General features: G+C 37.9%; 1 protein-coding gene across 3 annotated transcripts in view; it reads left to right on the top strand.

Moving 5' to 3' along the window:
* Window positions 1–4,737: 4,737 nt before the first annotated feature.
* rarga (retinoic acid receptor gamma a) overlaps window positions 4,738–16,129 on the top strand; it is a 61,422-nt gene continuing 50,030 nt past the window's right edge. For 2 of the 3 annotated variants that reach the window (XM_016521023.1, XM_016521024.1), the window contains exon 1: window positions 4,738–4,920. The gene's annotated coding sequence lies outside the window, so the exon portion shown is untranslated. The remainder of the gene's footprint in view (window positions 4,921–16,129) is intronic. The other variant, XM_016521025.1, reaches the window with a different exon arrangement.

The following is a 16,129-nucleotide window of genomic DNA, read 5'->3' as shown; positions in this document are numbered from 1 at the left end:
GGGGGGGGAGAAGCGAATAAAAAGAAGAAAGAAAAAATGTGGTTTCACCAAAAGAATTCGGACTGGAGGGAGGCAGCCTGGTGAGTGCAATAGGGAAAGGTGGAAAATGAGAAGCGAAGGAGAGGGAGAGAGCGAAATGTTTTTTGACAGAGGTCGGTTCAGAGAGGGTTCATGGTGACATCATGGCTGATTGTGAGGAAAGTATAGACAGGAGGGCCATTCACCTTTCATTGGACGCATATGTTGGAGGGTAGGCCGCGCGCTCATTTGCATGCGCTTATTGGCACTCTGTTAAGGTTTTTCCGACAACTCTGTTTGGACCGCTGAAGCGCGCGCGCTCGCTCGCTCCTTTGACTCGCGCACACAAACATACAAAAATAAGTACAAGCATGCGCACATATGCAACCACAGATTAAATATGACATGTGGCTTATACATTTACATAAATTTTAATGCAAAATATACACCACAGCCTGTCCCATTTTTTCCCATATAGCTTTTTCCAAAAGCTCTCTGTGTTGTTTTTCCCCGTGTATGTTATTTCTTCACGTCAGTTGGAGTCTAAATGTGTACATTTTGCCAGGTGGAATGAATGAGGCCCTTTATTGCCCGAGCCGTGCGTTTGACTTTGAAACTGAAAACGGATGCCTTTCGTGTGCGTGTGTTCGTGTATTTACGTGTGCGTGCTTTGAGTAAATCTACGTTGTGCTTGTTTGCGCGCGCGCGCTCTCTCCGCATGTCTCATTGCAGCACAAAACTTCACATGACATCAATCTGCATGCAAGGAAATAGTGATCTCATTACAGGCATCTTGTTCCTGATTAAAACCTGCCGTGGCCACCAGCCTCTCTCTTTCTGTGTGTGTGTGTGTGTGTGTGTGTGTGTGTGTGTCTCTCTCTCCTCCGCCCTCCCTTTTTCGTTTTCTTCCCCTTCTCTTTTCCATCCAGGCCCACTAGTCCTTCCCTGGCTCAAATAAATACACGTCTTAGTGGAAATGTTATTCGTTTATTTATTTGCACTCCTAAAAATTAACAGGGGGGAAAAGAAGGTCACGGATGAAAAAGAATGAAGGAGGAAGGATAAAATGATGATGATGTCAGAGGCCTTTAAGATGAGTTATGATGTCATAGCAAAGAGTGACAAATGCAACCCTTGTGAAGAAGAAACCATTAGGGGCAAAAAAAAAGGGGGGGGGAGAAGTAGAGCAAATGACAGAGAACCTGTGTTCAAATGCACTGTGAAAATTAATTATTTTTATTGAAGTTGAAAATAAACAGTATTGGAAGTGGAAGTGGAAATTTACTAGCAATTTCTGAGTAAAAATTGCTTCTACGCCTTTTTTTTTTTACAGTGTAATAAATTTACTAATCGATTGTTGATTAATATAACCGGCATTAACCGCGGCATGTGTACTGCATCATCACTGTGTCTGTCACGCGTCTCCGTTGCCCTTTCGGGCTTGAACTGATGGTAAAACTAACGACTGTCTGATTACTGATTAACTGTCTTGATATTTACTTTGAAAGCTGAAGCTCGCGATTATGGTAAGGGCCGTTACATTTCCGACGCGTGCTTGTGGTGTTCGGCCAATCACAATGCACTGGGTCAGCTGGCCAATCAGAGCAGACTGTGCTTGTCAAAGGAGGGGGCTTTGTTGAAAACGACGCGTTTGAGAGAGGCGGGGCATAGAGGACCTACAATAATGTAATTTATTTGAAAAATAATGTGTTTTTTTAACATTAAAGCATGCCAACATATTCTGTTACACCAAATACACAAAATAATGATCTTTAAAATAGCATCATATGACCCCTTTAACTACTTCTAAAGAGCCACACGTATTTTTTTGTTTGTTTTTTGTTTACTTTGAATTTGATGGCCACTCAATACCGTGACTTCATGGGACAGCAAACTCAGCAGACATAGTATGTAATCCGATATGTGACCCTGGAGCACAAAACCAGTCAGAAGTAGCAAGGGTATATTTGTAGCAGTGGCCAAAAATTCACTGCATGGGTCAAAATTATCAATTTTTCTTTTATGCCAAAAATCATTAGGATATTAAGTAAAAATCATGTTCCATGAAGATATTTTGTAAATTTCCTACCATAAATATATCAAAACTTAATTTTTTATTAGTACTATGCATTGCTAAGGACTTAATTTGGACAACTTTAAATGCGATTTTCTCAATATTTAGATTTTTTGCACCCTCAGATTCCAGATTTTTAAATAGTTGTATCTCAGACAAATATTGTCCTATCCTAACAAACTATACATCAATGGAAAGCTTATTTGTTCAGATGTATAAATCTCAATTTCAAAAAATTGACTGGTTATGACTGGTTTTGTAGTTATAGTTCCCTTAATATGTTATGACAACTATTACTCATTAGTTGAACTGCTTATTCATGCATATTTGAAGAAAGAGTAATTTAGTTAGTAGTATCTGAATACCAATTCCATATTCAGATACTAATAACTAAATGACAAATAAAAAAGTTTGCAGACATTTCCTTTAATCCTAACACACAACACAATACAACAAATAAGTTAAAATATTAATATTTTACATCTGTAAAAAAATCTATACAGAAACTTTGTTCATATTAACAGTAAATTGAGCACTATTTTTAGTTTACTACACATTTGACATATTCTTTAAAAAAAAGGTTCCAAAATTGCAGTGATGCCATTAAAATAACTATTTTGGTTTCCACAAAGAACCTTTCAGTGAGCAATCCTTAAAAGAACCATTTTTTTGGAATGGTTCTAAAGATCCCTTTTCCACTATAAAGAAACTTTTGTGAAGAGGAAAGTTTCCATGGATGTTAAAGGTTCTTCATGGAGCCATCAGTGCCAATAAAGACTACTAAGTGGGCATGTTCAGATGCAAGAATTCTGTATAAAAGCAGAATAACAGGAAATAGGGAGAGTGAAGCAGGTGAAAGTGAAATGTAGTGTGGAAGACTGAAAGACAAAGTCAGAAAGTGACAGACAGGGAGGTAAACAGGTAGTGTGGGAGAACGAGAGGAGCGAGAGAGGAAGAGAGAGAGATAGCAGTCTGATCTATCTTCATTATCCTCCACTCTGCAGTCTCGCAACACAGAGATCATAAATCTCAACCTCCAGCACACTTCACTGACAATGAAACACAAACACTGCTAACCTCCGACCTCTCTCCTGCTACTGACACATACTCGCTCAGACACACATATAGAATGACAGCACATACTGTAATATTGTTTGAAACTTGGTAAACTAGATGCTCCAACAAAAATGTAAGATACTAAGTATTTTGAAATGATTTGATAGGAAGACTCATAAAGCATTAAATCTCAAAATTTAAAAAAAATTGATTGAAATATCCTCATATTCTTAGTGATCACATTCTAAATGAGTAGTTACCTTCTTTTGACAGACAGTTAATATGCTTACAGAATGATAGATAAAGCTGTGTAGGGTAGGTTTGTGTGGCAAAGCAAACCACTTCCTGTTGACTTGTGTATTGAGACCCAATGCCAGCCCTGCTAAAGTGTCCTATACTGCTACACTTTAGCTGAGCTCAGTTTGTAAACGGTTTTATCTTAGCAAAGAAAAATCTGAATGCTGAAAATGTTTTTAAACGTTTTTTTGACAGGAAGTTCATCTTTAGTGCAGTACAAACTAAACAGAGCCTTAGTGCACACCGAAGTTGTTTCATGCCCAACTAGCCTTTCAAAACATCAGAATATGATCATTTATAAATACATTGCATATTTTTTGTGTAACTAATAATTGACTTTAAAATAAAAACAAGTGTTCCATTTGATTTATTTGCATTTAATTACTGTCAGACCCAAGGCTGAACCTGACATGTCACCTCTTTGAGCTTGAGATGGCACCGTCAGAAAGGAGCCAGTTAAGGTGTGTCTTCACAGTGAGGTTTCTGGGGGTTTCTTTTAACCAAAGCCAGTAGAATGGCAGCTTTAGGAAGAACCCAGGCAAACGCCCAGAACCACAAACAAGCCAGTGCAGAACTGTTCCATACAAACACAAACTGCACACTGTACTGATATAAAACACATAAAGAGCGGCATATAGCCGGACACACCCTCGGCACCATGAAGTTTGGAACTTCCCATATTTACAGTCTCCCATCATCAAAAAGATGTCATTTTCTTGTGGACTTTTGTAGCAAATAAATCATTACAATTATGACAACCCTGAAATGATTCATCGGTGGATGTTATTGGTTTGTTTTGTGCTTTTCCACTTGTTAATCCAGCATCATTTAACATGTTTTCCGGTTTCATATTTACTACTGTTCATGCAAGTTTGTAATTCACATCGCATGAATAGCATGATTTAGGGTTTTCACACTTCAATGCTGTGTGAAGCATGCTATTGCATTTTTTTCCAACATTTTTTTCCCAACTGGAATAACATGCAGCAATGACTCGTTCACAGTAAGACCAGGATATCAGTTAAGTAAGTCTTGAAAACAAACTGTATCCAGCATTTTAACTATGAGCTCCTCGTTGGCATTCCGTCATCATGTGCTACTCAGTGCATGTCATTTGTGAATACACAGAGTTCAAGGAGTGAGAAAAAAAGAAGGAGAAAGAAAGAAAGAGAGGCAGAGAATTAAAAACAGAAATTTAAGCTTGCCTCTGTTTCTTCCCTCTAGGCATTTTGCGGCTTGTGAAAAATGTGCTGTATATTTGAAGGGTGGAGTCACGTGACCCAGACAGGGTTCATGAATCAGAGCGCATAATTATTTCTAAGAGAGACGAAAAGAAGAGAAAGAGGGAGGGAAAGAGAGTGAGAGAGGCAGAGAAAAGGAAGAAGAGAGAAAAAACGACCGTGTAGTGTGAAAGGACTGATGAACGGTGACACGCGCTTCTCTTGTCTTCATCTCGTGGATTTCAGTCACAGTGGGTGAGTTTAACTTTCACAGAACCGATTAAACGATGTTTTTATTAGTTTAGGTACTCTCTTATGTCTGCCACTTACGATACATATAACAAGGGAGAAGCCGCGGTTATTTAAAACGAAACTTGAGTAGATAGCCTACAACAGAGGCGCGAGAGAGCGATAAAAGAATCGCAACTTTTTGTTCGTTCGTTTCGCTCGCGCGACCCGGTTCTCTAGAATTCGTCTAATTGTAGCGCGTGCGCTGTGTGCGTGTGTTTTCATTTATTTTTGTGAGGTGTTGATGCTTGGCGTGCGTGTGTTTTCTGGGTCCGCGATGTGTTTCAAGAAATGACCGGTTACGTTTACGCATACCTTTATCTGGTGAGTTGTCCCTTGACGTATGTAAAACACCTCTTTGACAGGAATTGTTTTCCTTTTAGCCTTAAGTGTTAATGTCACAGCCCCATGGCTTACAAGTTTTAAGTATGTGTGTGTAAATATGAGATTAGTTTGTGCGAAACAAAGTATTTTGTACAGCTTGTGGTTAAGGGAAAGGTGTTTTCAAAAGCATCTCATGCAGTGTTGTTCTATTAATAAAACTAAAATGTGGTAGCAGCTACATTACCGTTTTTTAAGTTAAATAAATGATGTAATGTAACAAACCTGGATACATTGAGATGTGTGAAGAAGGAATAGAGTAGAATGTTTAAAGAATGCGTTCTCCATACAATGACAATGAATGGTGTTAAACCTCAAAATGGATGAAAAATCCCTGTATAAGTATTATAGAAATAATCCATACAACTCATGCACTATATTCAAAGTCTTTTGGAGCCATATGTTAGTGGTAACGCAAGGGACCAATCAAAATGTACATTTTTATCCACTCATAATTTTGACATCTGCCCTAGCTCTGCATAAAAGAAGTGGTCATGCGTCAACAAGTTAGATCTTTTTAATAAATTGGTTGATCCAATTCACAAAACTGAGCTGAATGATTTGTTCCGGTTCTTGGGTTGACTCAGTAGTACAGACACTGGAACGTTGTCAGTTAATTTGGATTTGTTTGACACATAAACCCATTTTATGGCTTCTGAAGACTTGGAATAGCATATGAGATGTGTGGACTGTACTATCACTTTAAGGTAACATCTACATACTGGCTTTGTACAGTGCAGTTTCTTTGAACAAGTATTGCATTTGTTCTATTGTAAGAAGTAACAAAATGCATGAAAATGCACATATCAATGGCTTTTTGTGTTACTTTTTCTCTTATATTACCTTATAGCTGAACTTCAGTACTGTGAAGCTCCATAGCATTGACTGTAGCACCTGTTCTTCGTGCTTTCTGACTCACTGCATTGGATCAGTCTGTGATCTGAAAGAAAAGGAATTGCTTTCCTTTGCTTTTCAACATGTTGTGTGTGAGATTTTCACGAGCTGAAAAGTTTTTTTGAAAGTTTATGCCAGCAGTGTTTAATAGTGTCAGAGCCAGTCGTGATTTATGATGTCTTCTTTTAACATGTGACCGAATGTTCACATCCAAACACACACATCTGGGGCAGAGGAGCCGTCTGAGCGCGTTACAACATTAAAAACAACAAACTTACTCAGCACATGCACAAAGAAATGAATGCACGGCTCTTTTTTTTTTAAATGAGAAAGGAATGGGCCAGCCCTTTTCTGTCTTCAGCTGTTTATGTCTCACAGATCAGCAACATGAGTTTACATGAACTCAGACAAAAGAAGCAGAGACAAGGAAAAACAAACTATTGTCAAACCAGCTATTCACGTTCCACCAAAACCAAAACTCCCACTCTGACTCCAGCGGGACTGTGGAGTCTGATCTCAGCGGTACAGTAACTGTAATGGAATACGGGAGTGTCTTAATGTGTTTGTGTGTTTGGGTAAACTGCTGTCATTATATTCTTGAGTGTATTTTCCCTTTTGAGTGACAGTGTCTTTTCTTCACTGTATATCAACTCTAACCACAGTATTAGATTTGCAGCGTCACTTCCTGAATCTTTTATAGTTTATTCTTAGTAATGTTTTTATGATACTGTAGATACACTGTACTGTTACAAGATCTACTTTCAAATTTCACTTTTATTTCAGTGTGTTACTTATGGAAGCCTGTTTCAGCCACATAATAAAAAATAACATTAAAAAAAAGGTAATTGTAGCTTTTTATCTTACTATTTGAAAAAGTTTCTCACAATTTAGGGAAGCTCAGAATTCAGAGTAACAAGTCATATTTTTGAGGTGTAAACTTAGAATTTAGATTTAAAAAACTCATAATTCTGACTTTCTCACAATTCCCAGTTTACATCTCGCAATTCTGTTTTTGTTTAAAAAACAAAAAAGTAAATTGTGACTTTTTATATCACAATTCTGACTTTTTTTTCTCTCAATTGTGAGTTTATATCTCAAAATCCAGATTTTTCTTGTTTATAGCTCGCAATTTTGACTTTTTGTTCTCAGATCACAAGTTTATATCTCTGAATTCTGAGTTTATATCTCACAATTCTGATAAATTGTCACAATTCGTAATTCATTTTTTGTTGTTGTTCTGTAGCTTAAATTAAGCATCCATTGTTACTTGCCATGTGAGATTTACTAGCAATTTCTGTTCCTACTTCATTTTTTTTCAGTGTAAAACTCCCCTTTGTTTTTGCATGCGTGTTAAGTAGTTTGACTCATTGCAACTATGTGTGTTACTGTTTCATGAGGACATGCATTCTTAGACCACCCCACTGTCTGTCTATCTGTCTAGATCCCAATTTTTACTTCAGTCTTCAGCTCATCTGGCTGCTTTTTGGCTTGTAATCATAAATCCAGGAGTTTATCCATGACTCTCTCAGGAATTTGGGGGGCAATAGAATGTAAGTGGCAGGGAGGGGCTGAACAGGTGGTTTATGGGGGATCAGAGAAGGTGGGGGGACTTTGTTCTGTACTCTGTAATTATGAAGGAAACCATCAGATCACTGCTTCCCCTGTATATTTTTGCAGGTGTGCAGGGATGTATCCCTTTGACTGCGTGTGTATATAAGACTTTATATGTCAGCCTGTGTGTCTGTGAAAGGGAGAGAGTGTCCGACATCTGCTTATAAAAGTTCTGTGTGTGTCAGGGCTTTTATTAATGTGTCTGTGTTAGTGTGTGTGTTTATACTCATGAGTGCGAATGCTCCCCGTGCCAGTGCTACTGTAATGAGCGCCATCTATTACCTTCTATTGCTCTGATTAAATAAACTGTGTTCATCTGAAATGGCTAGTTTAGCTCAGCGGCCATGTCATTTGTTTTTATAAATCTGATTTCTTGTCTGATTACGCTATGTAATAAACCTCAACTACAATCTAGCAACGATCATGTTAATGCTCTGATCCTTAACCAATTATTTAACCTCATTTCCCACAGAGAAATACTGCAAGCCACAGAGGAATACTGCAATAAATAAGCTCACTGGTCGTGCTCGTTTTCTCTCCGTTCAGACGTTTTATGGGTCTATAAACAATTTCTCTTTTTTTTGTTGTTTAACCGTTCTTGCAGTGTGTCTGTGCTCACATTGTCCATATCACATTGCAGAACAGAACTGTCAGAACTGTCTTTCGTCCACTCCATGTGTCGTAAACCTCGTTATATATATAATTAATTATTTTAAAAAAATTAACAATAATTATAATAATTAAAATGTATATATAAATTTAGTTGGAATTTCATCTATCTATCTGTATCTACAACTAAAAAAATATATGTATTAATATATGTAAACAATATATATATATGTGCATCTCAAAAAATTAGAATATCGTGAAAAAGTTTTTTTTTACTTGTTTAGAAATGGCTAGTTTAGCTCAGCGGCCATGTCATTTGTTTTTATAAATCTGATTTCTTGTCTGATTACGCTATGTAATAAACCTCAACTACAATCTAGCAACGATCATGTTAATGCTCTGATCCTTAACCAATTATTTAACCTCATTTCCCACAGAGAAATACTGCAAGCCACAGAGGAATACTGCAATAAATAAGCTCACTGGTCGTGCTCGTTTTCTCTCCGTTCAGACGTTTTATGGGTCTATAAACAATTTCTCTTTTTTTTGTTGTTTAACCGTTCTTGCAGTGTGTCTGTGCTCACATTGTCCATATCACATTGCAGAACAGAACTGTCAGAACTGTCTTTCGTCCACTCCGTTTATCCCATCACTCTTTCCATTGCTCCCTCTCGTTCTTCCATGAGTCATAAACCCATCCAAACCTAGGAAGTTTGGTTATTTGTTTATTTATAAAAAAGAGAATTTAGAATCCTAAATGAAGAATAAATCAAGAATCCAAGAACAAGTGTGACACCGGTGTAAATAATATAGTAAAAAGTAAGTGACTGTTAATGATTTTAAAAGCTTTTTGAAAACATTTAACATTTATCATAAAAAAAAAAATAAAATTGATGGTTAGAGCTTACAGCTCATGAAAGTCAAAAATCCAGTATCTCAAAATATTAGAATATTTACATTTGAGTTTCATTAAATGACCATCCCTACAGTATAAATTCCGGGTATCTCTTGTTCTTTGAAACCACAATAATGGGGAAGACTGCTGACTTGGCAATGGTCCAGAAGACGATCATTGACACCCTCCACAAAGAGGGTAAGTCACAGAAGGTCATTACTGAAAGGGCTGGCTGTTCACAGAGTGCTGTATCAAAGCATATTAAATGCAAAGCTGACTGGAAGGAAGGAATTGGGTAGGAAAAGGTGCATAAGCAACAGGGATGACCGCAAGCTTGATGCCTGACCTGAACCCCATATGGAATCTATGGGATATTTTCAAGAGAAAGATGAGAAACAGTCGATCCAACAATACAGATGAGCTGAAGGCCGCTATTAAAGAAACCTGTGCTTCAATAGTGCCTCAGCAGAGCCACAGGCTGATTGCTTCCATGCCACACATCACTGATGCTGGAGTTTGTGCTTAAGGAGCCCCGACCAAGTATTGAGGGCATAAATAAAAGTACAATATTTGTCTTTCAAATGTAGTGAAGTTAAAGTTATAAGTTCCCAGAAAAAATAATACTCAAGTAAAGTACCGATACTCAAAAAGTGTACTTAAGTACAATACTCAAGTAAATGTACTTAGTTACTGTCCGCCTCTGGATGCACCTCTGTATATATATATATATATATATATATATGTGTGTGTGTGTGTGTGTGTGTGTGTGGATATATAGATGGATATATATATAGATAGATACATAGATATGAAAGTTTATTTTCACTTACAGTATTAATTACTTTAGTTTAGTAGTGGAAAATGTTAATGACAGTGTTAAATGATATCCAGTGTAATATGAGGTAAGAGCACACATGGTTTATTGTGAATGACGGGGTGCTTGAGCCTTACAGCTGGGTCTGTGAGAGTATATAATACACTCTATTAAATTATTACTTGAGGGGCAAGTTATACTTATATCATATAAGTGCTGTGATAGATATTATGGCATTGTCAGTGCTGTACCGTGATTGGGTGTGAAGAATGTTTGTTGGGTGCCAGGAAAGGGTTCAGTGTCAGACTGGTTTTAATTGATGGGATATGTGACTCCGAAGCAGAAGATCATCTATCACTCTTAATGTTGTGCTACCATTTGCCCTGCAGAAGGCAGAGGAATTCGAACGTGTCAGTTTTATCTCCCACAATAAAAAGGTTTATGAGGGGTTTTCTCGGAAACGACTGCCTGATGACAATGATACGGTTTGTTTAATTTTGCAGCGGATCAGTTCGGCGAGGCTATATTTTATTGTTGTTTATTAATGCCGTTTGACAGCACTGTAACCACTGTCCCCTGCTGTGATGCTGGGATAGGGGATGTAGTAGGGGAAAAAATAAAACAACAAATGAATCATTAAAAAGTTATCTTTCTGCATTAATGTGTGTTTGTATGTGCGTGTTAATGATGTCTGGCCTTTGAACCTTCAGCACTCAGTTCTGACCCTCCTTATGACCATGTGACCTCCACAGCGCCTGGAGGTTCCTCAGCTGCAGACTTTCCACACAATGCGTCTCGTCTCCAAACATCTTTCTTCAATTGATTCCACACAGATTTCATTCAAGGTTACAGCACACAGTGCTGTGTCTTATTGCAATGTCTCCTGTGCATAACAAGTAGACATCCAGTTTTATCCAACGAAGTTTGCTGTAAATATCCCTTGGACACATATGCTTATGTTTTATGCAGGATGTGACAATTATTTTTCAGCAGAAAATATGCAAACTACAAGCAGATCTCTTCTTTTTATGTTCAGATGTGGTTAGTGTTTTCTGGTTTATTTTTTGCATGTTCAAACTATAGTGTGCTTGGGAAATGTGAAGCGTTTTGTGAAGCATTTAAAACTTTTATTGTGCATTCAATTTAGGAATCTGGGTATCAATAAACAGACACTTTTACAAATAAAGGTTCTTTATTGGCAATTATGAAACACCTTTAACATCCATGAAAACTTTCCAATGCACAAAAGGCTCTTTAGAGAAAGGAAAAAATGAAATCGCATCATATGACCCCTTTAAGAAAAAAAGTTATTTTAAGAACCATTTGCTGAATGGTTCTCTGAGGAACCCAAAATGGTTCTTCGATGGCACTGCTGCAAGAACCTCCAGTTTGTGTTTTCTGGTTGCGTATTTAACTATTGTAGTGTGCCTTAGAAATGCGAGGTGTTTTTGTGAAGCATTTAGAACTTTTACACTGCATTCAGTTAAGCAAATTCTCTGGGAATTGAACCCATGACCTTGGTGTTGCTGGCACTATGCACTACCACACTCTTAAAAATAAAAAGTATTGGCTTTGCTGGTTCCATGCAGAACATTAAACATCCGTGGAACCTTTTAATTCCACAAAAGGTTCTTTAGATTTTACACTTAGAAAAATTGGTTCTTTTAAAGGGGTCTTCGGATGCTACATGCACTTTTACAAGTTGTTTGAACGGAAATGTGTGTTGGCAGTGTGTGTACACAACCACCCTATAATGATAAAGATCTACCCAGTGTTTTTTTTTTTTTTTTTTTAAATCTCGTTAAATGTTTTCCCCTTTCTCAAATCGAGCCGATGTCAGATGCCTGTCTGTGGGACGTCACACAGACAGGCCCCTCCCACGATAGTTTGACTGACAGTAGTGTTTCAGCACAGACTGGACTGGTGTCTTACCTTAGACCCGCACTGAGTGAGCTGTCATCAGTCCGCCATTGTTTCACCGCCGGAGCAGATATAGACAAGAATGTCTCCTAAGCAATTGAGGTGTTTTGTTGTTGGATCATTCGTTGGATCAAGTTTGTGCAAATCATTCGTGATCCAGCTTCACCAGAAGTAAGTATAAGGTTTTTTTAATGAATCTTTGCAAATCACCTTTCCTAATAATGTGCTAATTAGCAAGTTTCACGATGCCTAAAGTAAACAGTATCTCAGAAAGCGGCACAGAAGAGAGGGGCGGGGTCAGCAGAGCTCATTTGCATTTAAAAGAACATGCAATAAAACGGCTTGCTGTAGACAGCTGTTTTTGACAGGGTAAAAACAGTGTTGTTTTACACTACCATTGGGAAATTTTAACCAAACTATGTTACAGACTTTTCATTAAGATCCTAAAGAATCATATCAACTTGTGGAAAATGGGCATCCGATGACTCCTTTAAGAACTGTTCAATTAAAGTTTCTTTGGGGAACCATTAATGGTTCTTTTATGGCATTTCTGTGAAATTCCCCTTTTGGAACCTTAATTTTGAGCTACGTATTGGTTGGGTTTCATTACAGTGGGTCTTATTAGATAAAAGTGTCTTTCTCTTCTTTTCCTTTGTGTTTTTACTAACTTTTTAGGAATGGTTTACATTTGCTCTTTAAGTGAGCTTGATACCTCTCGTAGAAGTTTCCAGAGCCCTGGTCTGCAAGACCTTTGATCTGAATCCATACGCCCCGCTCTTGTGGCCTCCGCTATACGGTGCCTCTGCCTGTCTGGGAGCATTTAAGAGTATACGGTTGGATGTGTCAATCTGTTTTAGTGCAGATTGACGGCAGGAAGGCTAATGTGGAAAGTTAAAGTAGGTTTTAAAGTAAAGCGCCATGAGCTTAGGAATGAAGGAGTGGAAATATTCAGAGTGTAGACGGGAAATGAACCCAAACCGCTGTACCATCCCAAATCCGTCCCAGCTTTGGAGGAAGAATGGATTGCGGTTTTAGCCAGGCAGAGGGAGGAAAAAAAATAACTCACCATCGGCTCCGGTGGTTAATGCCTCCTATGACGCCTTGGGTTTTTTCTAATGCTGCGTACCAGTTAGGAATGATTTTAGTGATGGCTCAAAAGTTACACAACAGGTCAAACTTTTAGAATAATATGCTGATTTGGTGCTCAAGAAGCATTTCTTATTAATACCAATGTTGAAAACAGGTGTGCTGCTTAATATTTTTGTCGAGCAGCAAATCAGCATATTAGAATGATTTCTGAAGGACCATGTGACACTAAAGGCTGGAGTAATGATGCTGAAAACGCAGTTTTGCATCACAGGAATAAATGACATTTTAACATAAATTCAAATGTAAAATAGTTATTTTAAATTGTAATAATATTTCACAATGTTACTGTTTTTATTGTGTTTTTGATCACATAAATGCAGCTTTGGTGAGCATTAGAGACTTCTTTCAAAAAAAAAAAAATCATATTATTCCAATCTTCTGACCATTATAGTGTAGGTCTCAAATTGTTGTTTTCCAAGCAAGAACGCGATACCTTCTGCGGCGAGAGGCAATTCTCTCCTGAGTTGAAATGGATACTTTTTCTTCCTCTAAACACAACCTGCTTACCCTTTTGACAGTGGCAAACTGCAGTACTTCAGAGGAGCGTAGACGTCACCAGCCCGGCTCGGCCCAGCCCCGAAGAGCCATGAATCACATAGAGCTGATTCTGTCAGAGATACACAGCACATCATCCAACCATGCCAGGAGCATTTTCTCTCTCGCTTCGTCTCGCTCAATCTTTCTTTCTTTCTCTTTGGCTAATAGGCCTCAGCATGCTCTGCTAATGATGTGTTTGTTCTGTGAGGAGCAATGTAGAAACGGTGGTGAAATCAGGCTTTTGGAAAGTCCCAGCCTGTTCTTATAATCCCTGCAAACGTCGGGTCTGCGATTGGTGCCCGCCGTTGCCCCCCTCTCGGCCCAGAGTGGGCTAGAGGAGTTTGAATGAGCGTGTGTGTAAGGGTCAGCCAGAGAATAGCAGTAATGAGAGAACATGTGTGTATGTACTTATACATGTGTGTGTATGTGCTCCCCAGGGGCCCATGCCAGAGAGAGAGAGGGCGAGGGCCCTAGAATGAGCTCACTTTCTGCACAGCCCGCCTGCCATAAAAGCAGAACATAATCTTTAAAACTCTTTGCTGATGTGACTCATGAAAATACGCAGGCGCCAAGTGTTTTATTATTTCATTATTGTGTTTGGGAAAATTCTAGGAACACACAGATCCCTTTTCAATCAGTTCCCCTCTTTTCAAATGGCTGCATGAGATTTGGATTTTCCCCGGATCCCTTTTTTTCCTCCTCCTTTTCCACTATTTTTCTGCTTTCTTTTTCTCTCCCTGTAAAAGCTTTTTTTGGGTGTGATTTTGATGTTTTTCTCCGCTATCTCTCTCTCTCCCGCAGTTCGCCTTGTTTCCTTTCTTCGGCTTTCTATTTTATTCCCAACGTTCTCCTTATTTTGTTTCTTGATGTTCTTACTACTGGTAAGAGTCAAAAGTTCAGAAGACTTAGAGTTAATGCAAGCCCTAAAATATTATAGTGAGAGCCAGAGTGAAATTGTATTTTCAGCAGACCATTTGTTTAGACCATTTTTTATTGTATGCCGTATTTAGTCCAGTTTCTCATTTTTCATCCTGTGATCAGTAATCTAATCTATCAATTTTATTAATGCAGATTAAAAGTAAATAAGTAAATAAAATATTTAAACAAACAAAAAAATCAATAAATACATACATACATTTGAAAAATACATAAAAAAAATTTAATTAATAAAAATAAATACAATAAGTACATTTAAAAAACAAGTAAATATTCAAATGTATATTCATTAATTTAAATAATAAATAATCTTAATTTGAGAAAATATACAATGCTTGTCTTATCTTGAAATAAATAAAAATAAATAAATAAATGTATTTGAATAAATAATTACATTAAAAATACATTTAAAAATGAATGCATTAAATACATATAAATAAAACATAAAAAAATGACTAGATAAATCTGAGAATTAATCTAAGAAAATACACAATATTTTTAAGATTTATCTTATCTAATTTTATCTTATCTTAATTGACTCTTTTAGCATATAATGATATCTGATTATATTTCATGCCTTGCATATGACAGTAGAAACTAAGCATTTCAATTGAAATAGAAGTCTGGTAACATTCCCGGTGGATATATAAAAAATATTTCCCAACCTTGACTGATATGTGTGGAAAACATAATTATGTGATCATTTTAGTTCACAGTAACGCTTTCAGTTCAGCAAATAGCACATTTGGCCTGTGAGCGAGCAGCTCCACTCCGCTTCAATTGCGAAGAATTTATCCTGTGCTGCCTCGGTCTCCAGAGTAAACACGTTGACTTCGGCAATGTTTGCTTTTGAATGGTGAGCTCTAAATGATATCTGTTACATATGGAACAGTTCTGAGGGGTCACGGACGGAGCTGCAGCGGGAGCGGGAGGGGGTTTGGGGAAGGGGGGCAATGTGGGCAGGGATGGGTTCGAGGGCACACAGTCGCAGATGAAAACCAGACCTGGAGAAAAAGAGAGAGCGAAGGAGGAGGGGGAGAGATGGCAAGGCCTTGTTGTGGCTGGCTATAGGCGTGTGCCTATCTGCAGAGCTCCTTCCTTAGACGTGGCCACCCTGGCTTGGATGCACATGTGGAAGAGTTTACTGTAATGGAACTCTAAATTAGTGGTGGTTTGAAGCTGCCTGCAGCAGTAGGCTGTAATTAACTGGCTCTGCTGAAAGAAACAGAACCAGAGAGGCTGGAGAGAGTGTGTGTTTGTGTGTGTGTGTGTGTTTGTGTGTGTGTGTGTGTGGCAGATATGTATACTGGAGCCATGAAAGAAAATGGCACACTGAGAGAGAAAATATTTGTTTTAGCATGTATTAATGAATGTTTTTGCAATATATTCTTACAAAAGATTCTGTTCTACTTTGTATCTTCGAGTACTAT

Source organism: Sinocyclocheilus rhinocerous, unplaced genomic scaffold, assembly GCF_001515625.1.
Source record: "Sinocyclocheilus rhinocerous isolate Xijiao unplaced genomic scaffold, SAMN03320098_v1.1 scaffold28, whole genome shotgun sequence".
NCBI classification, from domain to species: domain Eukaryota; kingdom Metazoa; phylum Chordata; class Actinopteri; order Cypriniformes; family Cyprinidae; genus Sinocyclocheilus; species Sinocyclocheilus rhinocerous.
This window is presented reverse-complemented; position numbering and strand designations above follow the sequence as displayed.